Raw genomic sequence first — 7,625 nt, forward strand, 5'->3', positions numbered from 1 at the left:
CTCACTGCAACCTCCACCTCCCGGGCTCAAACAATCCTCCCCACCTCAGCCCTGCAAGTAACTGGGACCACAGGTGCATGCCACCATACCTGGCTAATTTTTGTATTTTCAGTAGAGACGGGATTTCACCACGTTGCAAAAGCTGGTGTTAAACTCCTGACTTCAGGTGATCTGCATGCCTCGGCCTCCCAAAGTGCTGAGATTACAGGATTATAGGCGTGAGCCACTGCGCCTGGCCTTATTCCAAAACTTAGTGGTGAAAATAACTATTTTATTATGCTCCTGGATTCTGGAGGTCAAGAATTCAGACAAAGCACATGGGGATGGGCATCCGCTCCATGATGTCTGCCACATTGACTGGGAAGATGTGAGAGCTGGGGGTGACTTGACACGGGGAAGGGTGGAATCCTCTGGGGATGTCTTCCCTCACATGTCTGTCATTTGCTGCTGGCTGCAGGCTGGGACCTCAGCTGAGGGCTGCTGGCCAGGACACTTGAGACAGCTGCCACCCCTGGTTTATGACCTAGCTTTGGAAGGTAGGCAGCATCTCCTCTAACATACTCTATTGGCCGCTCAGATTCAAGGGCATGGCACATAGACTCCTCCTTTCAAAAGGAGGAGTGTCAAATAATTTGTGGATATGCTTCCAAACGGCCACAAAAAGCAGCCATCATCTGGATGTCTCCCACTGCAGATTAGTGACGCATCCACCTTGTGGAGACTTAGATTTTAAAGCTCTCACTAATCCTAATGGCTTCGTACTATTATTAGCTAATCTCTCAAGGCAAATTATCCACTTAAAATGCATTCGTTATTGACAGCAGTGAATGAGACTCATACTTTAAGTAGCCTTTGTGGCATTTTCTCTCTTTTTGTGGAGGGAATGCTAATTTCTTTTTTCTTTTTTGAGACAGGGTCTTGCTCTGTCACCCAGGCTGGAGTGCAGTGGCACGTCATGGCTCACTGCAGCCTCAACCTCCTGGGCTCAAGCAATCCTCTTATCTCAGCCTCCTGAGTAGCTGGGTCTATAGGCTAGAGCTACCAGGCCTGGTTAATTTTTAAATTGTTCTGTAGAGACAAGGGTCTCACTATGTCACTCAGAGTGTTCTTAAACTCCTGGGCTCAAGGAATCCTCCTGTCTTGGCCTTCCAAAGTGCTAGGATTATAGGCGTGAACCACTGTACCCAGCCTGATTTCTTTCTTTCTTTCTTTTTTTTTTGAGAGTCTCACTCTATTACCCAGGCTGGAGTGCACTGTGCAATCTCAGCTCACTGCAACCTCTGCTTCCTGAGTTCAAGCAATTCTCATGCCTCAGCCTCCCAAGTAGCTGGGATTACAGGTGCTCACAACTGCACCCAGCTAATTTTTGTATTTTTAGTAGAGACGGGGTTTTGCCATGTTGTCCATAATGGTCTCAAGAGACCTCATGATCCACCCACCTCAGCCTCCCAAATTGCTAAGATTACAGGTGTGAGCTACCACGTCCGGCCACTAATTTTTGTATTTTTAATAGAGACTGGGTTTCACCATGTTGGCCAGGCTGGTTCCGAACTCCTGACCTCAGGTGATCTGCTCACCTCGGCCTCCCAAAGTGCTGGGATTACAGGCGTGAGCCACTGTGCCTGGCCTGATAACAGGTTTCTACGTGCCAGCCACTGCTTCAAGTTTATATGTATTAATTCATTAACTTGTTTGTATTTATATGCATTAACTCATTAACTCCTTGTATTAGTCCATTTTCACACTGCTGATAAAGACATACTCGAGACTGGGAAGAAAAAGATGTTTAGGCTGGGTGCTGTGGCTCACACCTGTAATCCCAGCACTCTGGGAGGCCGAAGTGGAAGGATCACCCGAGGTCAGGAGTTTGAGACCACCCTGGCCAACATGGCAAAACCCCATCTCTAATAAACATACAAAAATTAGCCAGGTGTGGTGGTACATGCCTGTGATCCCAGCTACTCGAGAGGCTGAGGCAAGAGAATCACTTGAACTGGGGAGGTGGAGGTTGCAGTGAGCCAAGATCACACCACTGTACTCCAGCCTAGGTGACAGAGTGAGACTCCATCTAAAAAAGGAGAAGGAGAAAAAGAGGTTTAATGGACCTACAGTTCCAGATGGCTGGGGAGCCCTCACAGTCGTGGCAAAGGTGAGGCACAAGCACTCCTTCCCTGCACAAGGACCCCTCTTGTCTGCATGTCTCACATGGCGGCAGACAAGAGAAGAGCGTTGTGCAGGGAAATTCCCATTTTTAAAACCACCAGATCTCATGAGACTTATTCATTATCATGAGAACAGCTCGGGAAAAACCTGCCATCATGATTCAATCCCACCACGTTCCTCCCATGACACACGGGAATTGTGGGAGTTACAATTCAAGATGAGATTTGGGTGAGGACACAGCCAACCCATATCACTCCTCAAAATTGCCTTATGGGTAGGTTCCCTTATTACCTTTATTTTACAGATGAGAAAATTAAGGCTCAGAGAATCTGAAAGGTTAAGTGACTTGCTCAAGATTGCACAACTAGCATCTGGTAGAGTTGGGATTCAACCCCAGGCAGTGCGGCTCAAGAGCCAAGTGGTGAGCCAATAGCTCGAACACTGAAATATTTGTCTTGTGGTCGGGGGCCTTCAGTGTCTTAACCCAAAGGAGTGGTTCTAATGGTAGGGATCTCGGACATGAGGGAGCCTGATAGTAGTGAGGATTCTTGTCTTGGAGACCTTTTCTGGTGGCACACTCAACTCTGCCATCCGAGCCTTAGGTTTCATGGTGGCCTCTCTTGTGTGAAATAAACAAAGGAGAATAGTCTTCTTCCTTTTTTTTTTTTTTTTGAAGTGGAGTCTCGCTCTGTTGCCCAGGCTGGAGTGCAATGGCATGATCTCGGGTCACCACAACCTCTGCCTCCTGGGTTCAAGTGATTCTCCTACCTCAGCCTCCCAAGTAGCTGGGACTACAGGCATGCGCCACCATGCCCAGCTAATTTATTATATTTTTAGTAGAGACAGGGTTTCACTATGTTGGCCAGGATGGTCTTGAACTTCTGACCTTGTGATCCTCCCGCCTCGGTCTCCCAAAGTGCTGGGATTACAGGAGTGAGTCACTGTACCTGGCCTTTTTTATTTTATTTTTTATTTTTTTTTATTGAGATGGAGTTTCACCGCCGCCCAGGCTGGAGTGCAGTGGTGCGATCTCGGCTCACTGCAACCTCCACCTCCCTATAGGCATGAGCCACCATGCCTGGCTGGGAAAATAGTCTTCTAACTGGGCTTGTGACATCTTTCTAAATGACCTGAAGCCTCCAGGCTGGTGTTATTTGTCAATTGCCAACCTCCATATTTGAGTGGCTCTTGTATGGGCTGGGTTCACGTAGATATTGTTCACACTTAAAATGGGCAGAGACTGGAGAGATTCCAATATGAAACATTGTCGGTTGTATTTTTGTATTGTACTTTGTCATCTGGAAACCAAGAAAAAGGGCCTGTGCCTTTTCTGGCACTGAATCTCTTATTGTCACCTGTGCATTCTGTTTTCACTTATCAGGGCAGGTGTGGGCAGTCTCTCACAATTGGTTTGCTAAGAGTGTGGTCCCTTTGATGTGCTGGGGGTTTTGTGCAGGTTGGTAGAGGGCATGAGGGGGACCTCAAGCTGAGCACGGTCTCTCAAGAGAAGACACTATCCATGAGTCAGCTCATTCATGAGTGGTCAATGGTGCCCACAAACAGCAGGGAGAGAGAGCATTGCAGCTGGTGCTGGTGCCATTGCTAATGTATTTACACACCATCTCTGCCATGATAGCCTTGCCTGTCCTTGCCAGGACAGTTGAGCTGCCTACTGGGTACACTAAGACCCTGAAGCCTGCCACTCAGCAGTGCCTATCACAGGGTGGTTCCTCTTTTTTTTTTTTAGACGCAGCGTGTCTCTGTCTCCCAGGCTGGAGTGCAGTGGCACTATCTTTGCTCACTGAAACGTCTGCCTCCCGGGTTCAAGCGATTCTTCTGCCTCAACCTCCTGAGTAGCTGGGACTACAGGCACATGCCACCACGCCCGGCTAATTTTTATATTTTTAATAGAGACAAGGGTTTACCATATTGGTCAGGCTGGTCTTGAACTCCTGACCTTGTGACCTGCCTGCCTCAGCCTCCCAAAGTGCTGGGGTTACAGGTGTGAGCCACTGGTTCCCATTTTTTTTTTTTGAAGTTTGGCATCTCCCTTAAGGTGCAGGGAAGAATCTACCCCAGCCCAGCCACTGTTTCACTTGGCCAGCTGGCATCATCAGGAGTTCTGTTCCTAGGGCCCCTGACAGCCAGTTTGGCAAGAGCAGTCTGGGAAGAATAGTCACTTGATTTGTTTCCTATCTGCCAGACGCTCAGAGCTGTTGGAAATCCACGCGGATGCAATAACTCGACATGGTTTCATTCATTGAGATCCAGAGGGAGGACACACTCCTTCCAAAGACAGGGCCCACATGCCTGATCTAGCAAGCTGGGTAGGTTTCACACTTCTCCACACATTTCAAAGTATAATTAAGTGTCGGGGCTGCCTCATGCATCTCCTTCTGTGCTCATATAACACTTGTTTCTCAGGGCTCCTGTGGACTGAAGATTTTGCAAAGGAACAAAAGAGACCAAACTTACATGCAAATTATTTATATTTATGAGTGAAAAATAAGTAAGTCAACAAATTGACGAGGCTTTGTTACCAACACAGGAATTTGATTCCTACCAACACAGGCTGCAGGAATGGCAGCATCCACAGCAAAGGGGAGAGGGCACGAGAGGTCCGCTCTGGACGGGACCTGCCAGACACCACCTGGAATATTGTGCTGTTTCTAGAGCCCATCCAGCTTTTGGAGTGATGAGATTCCTGATGAGAAATGGTTGAAAGCCCTGGGAATGTTTAACTGAAGAGGAGAAGACTCAGGAGGAACATGACAGTTGCCTTTAAAAAACTGAAGGGCTGGCCCATGGGAGAGAGGAAGGGAACCCAAGGCAGAGTGTAGGCGTGGAAAGAGCGTGGGCTTTGGACTAAGGAACCCTCAGCTGAATTCAGTTCTGCAGCTTACGAGGCCTGCTCCCTTTGGCAAGGCTTCTCATCTCCGAGCCTCAATTTCTTCATTGGGGCAATGGGGAGGACAATACCTTCCTCACTGTGTGATGTGAGGATCCAGTAGTGGTGGGCGGTGGTCTATAAGAGTGCTTGAAATCTGCAAAGCACTTGATGATTGATATTACTGTGAGTCTCTGTGGTCCCAGAGCACAGAGCCTGGTCCCTTGGGTAAAACTGACAAAGAAGCAAGTTTTGGTGGTGTTCCACGAGGAGCTATCTAATCATGATAGGGGTCTTAAAATGTAAATGACCACTTTGGCAAGTAGTGAGTTTATCATCACTTATATTCAAGGAGAGATTGAATATATTCAAGGAGAGACTGGACCAGAATTTTCTGGGAGGCGGCATGGATGAATTCCTGCATACAAAAGAAGATTGGAGTCACTTCTAGGGGCTTTTCCAACTTTTAGGTTTGAAGCTTCTTTTTTTTTTTTGTGAGATGGAGTCTCGCTCTGTCACCCAGGCTGGAGTGCAATGGCAAGATCTTGGCTCACTGCAGCCTCCATCTCCCAGGTTTAAGGGATTCTCCTGCCTCAGCCTCCTGAGTAGCTAAGATTACAGGTGCTGGCGACCACACCCAGTGAATTTTTATATTTTTAGTAGAGATGGGATTTTGCCATGTTGCCCAGTCTGGTCTTGAACTCCTGACCTCAGGTGATCTGCTCACCTCAGCCTCCCAAAGTGCTGGGATTATAGCCTTGGGCCACTGCACCTGGCCCATTTCTTTCTTATTTTTCTTTTTCTTTTTTGAGATGGAATTTCTCTCTTGTTACCCAGGCTGGAGTGCAGTGGCATGATCTCGGCTCACTGCAACCTCCATCTCCTGGGGTCAAGCAATTTACCTGCCTCAGCCTCCAGAGTAGCTGGGATTACAGGTACCTGCCACCATGCCCAGCTTTTTTTTTTTGTATTTTGAGACGGGGTTTCGCTATGTTGGCCAGGCTGGTCTCGAACGTCTGACGTTGTGATCCACCTGCCTCAGCCTCCCAAAGTGCTGGGGTTACAGGCGTGAGTCGCCGCACCTGGCCACCTTCCCTTTTTCTAAACTGTTCAAAAGAGTTGGCTGTACTGGCTGACTGCCTCCTGTCTTCCTCCTCCTACCTTCTCTTTTGCATACCCCACTCACTCCACCGAAGTTGTTTTTCTTAAGGTCATCAACAACTTACAGGCTGCCAATGCAATGATCAATTTTCTCCATCATTTCCTGACTTGTCCTACATGCATAATTGACAAAGTTTTCCTCTCCCTGCTCTTCCAGGACACCACACCCTCCTGGTGGGTTCCTCCTCATCTCCTGACTTGTAAATGGTGGGGTGCTTCAAGGCAGTGTCCTCAGACCTCTGTTTCCTAGTGTTTCCTAGCAGTTTCATCCAGATCTGTGGCTTTTTTTTTTTTTGGAGATGGAGTCTTGGTCTGTCTCCCAGGCTGGAGTGCAGTGGTGTAATCTTGGCTCACTGCAACCTCTGCCTCTCGGGTTCAAGTGATTCTCCTGCCTCAGCCTCCTGAGTAGCTGGGATTGCAGGTCTACACCACCATGCCTGACTAATTTTTGTATTTTAGTAGAGATGGGGTTTCCCCATGTTGGCCAGGTTGGTCTCGAACTCCTGCCCTCAAGTGATCCATTCGCCTCAGCCTCCCAAGGTGCTGGGATTACAGGCGTGAGCCACCACGCCCAGCCAAACCTGTGACTTTAAATGCATACGGATGTGGTTCTTGCCTCCATATACTGGACAACTCTCACATGCATTTCTCCAGTTGTGACCTCTATCTTAAACTCCAGACTTGTATAACCAATGGCCTCCTTGGCATCACCATCTGGATGCCTAATAGCCATATCATATTTAACAGGAACACCAAATTCTTGATGGCAAAACCTGTTCCTCCCATAATCTTTGTCATTTCAGAAATGGTGACTCCATACTTTCAGTCACTCAGACCAAAATCTTAGGGTCATCTCATACTCCACACCCAGTTCATCAGCAAATCCTTTCAGCTCTATCTTCAATATGTACCTAGAGCCCAACTTCTTCTACTCTCCTTCGCCCTCTCACACTGATCCAAGCCACCGTTATCTTGCACCTGAGTAACGCCACAGCCTCCCAACTAGACACTGATTTCACAGGGGGTCCTGTTCAGACATAAATCAGATTTTATCACTTCTCTGCTAAGAACTGCCCAATGGCTTTTTTTGTGAGACGGAGTCTCGTACTGTCACCTGGGCTGGAATGCAATGGTGCGATCTCGGCCCACTGCTGGAGTGCAATGGCATGGTCTCGGCTCACTGCAACCTCCGCCTCCCAGGTTCAAGCAATTCTCCTGCCTCAGCCTCCCGAGTAGCTGGAACTACAGGCTCCCACCACCATGCCCGGCTAATTTTTGCATTTTCAGTAGAGACAGGGTTTCACTGTGTTGGCGAGGCTGGTCTTGAACTCCTAACTTCTTGATTCGCTGGCCTCAGCCTTCCAAAGTGCAGGTGTGAGCCACCGTGCCCAGCCGGCTCCATTGTGCTCAAAGC

This window comes from Cebus imitator, unplaced genomic scaffold (genome assembly GCF_001604975.1).
Source record: "Cebus imitator isolate Cc_AM_T3 unplaced genomic scaffold, Cebus_imitator-1.0 Scaffold445, whole genome shotgun sequence".
NCBI lineage: Eukaryota > Metazoa > Chordata > Mammalia > Primates > Cebidae > Cebus > Cebus imitator.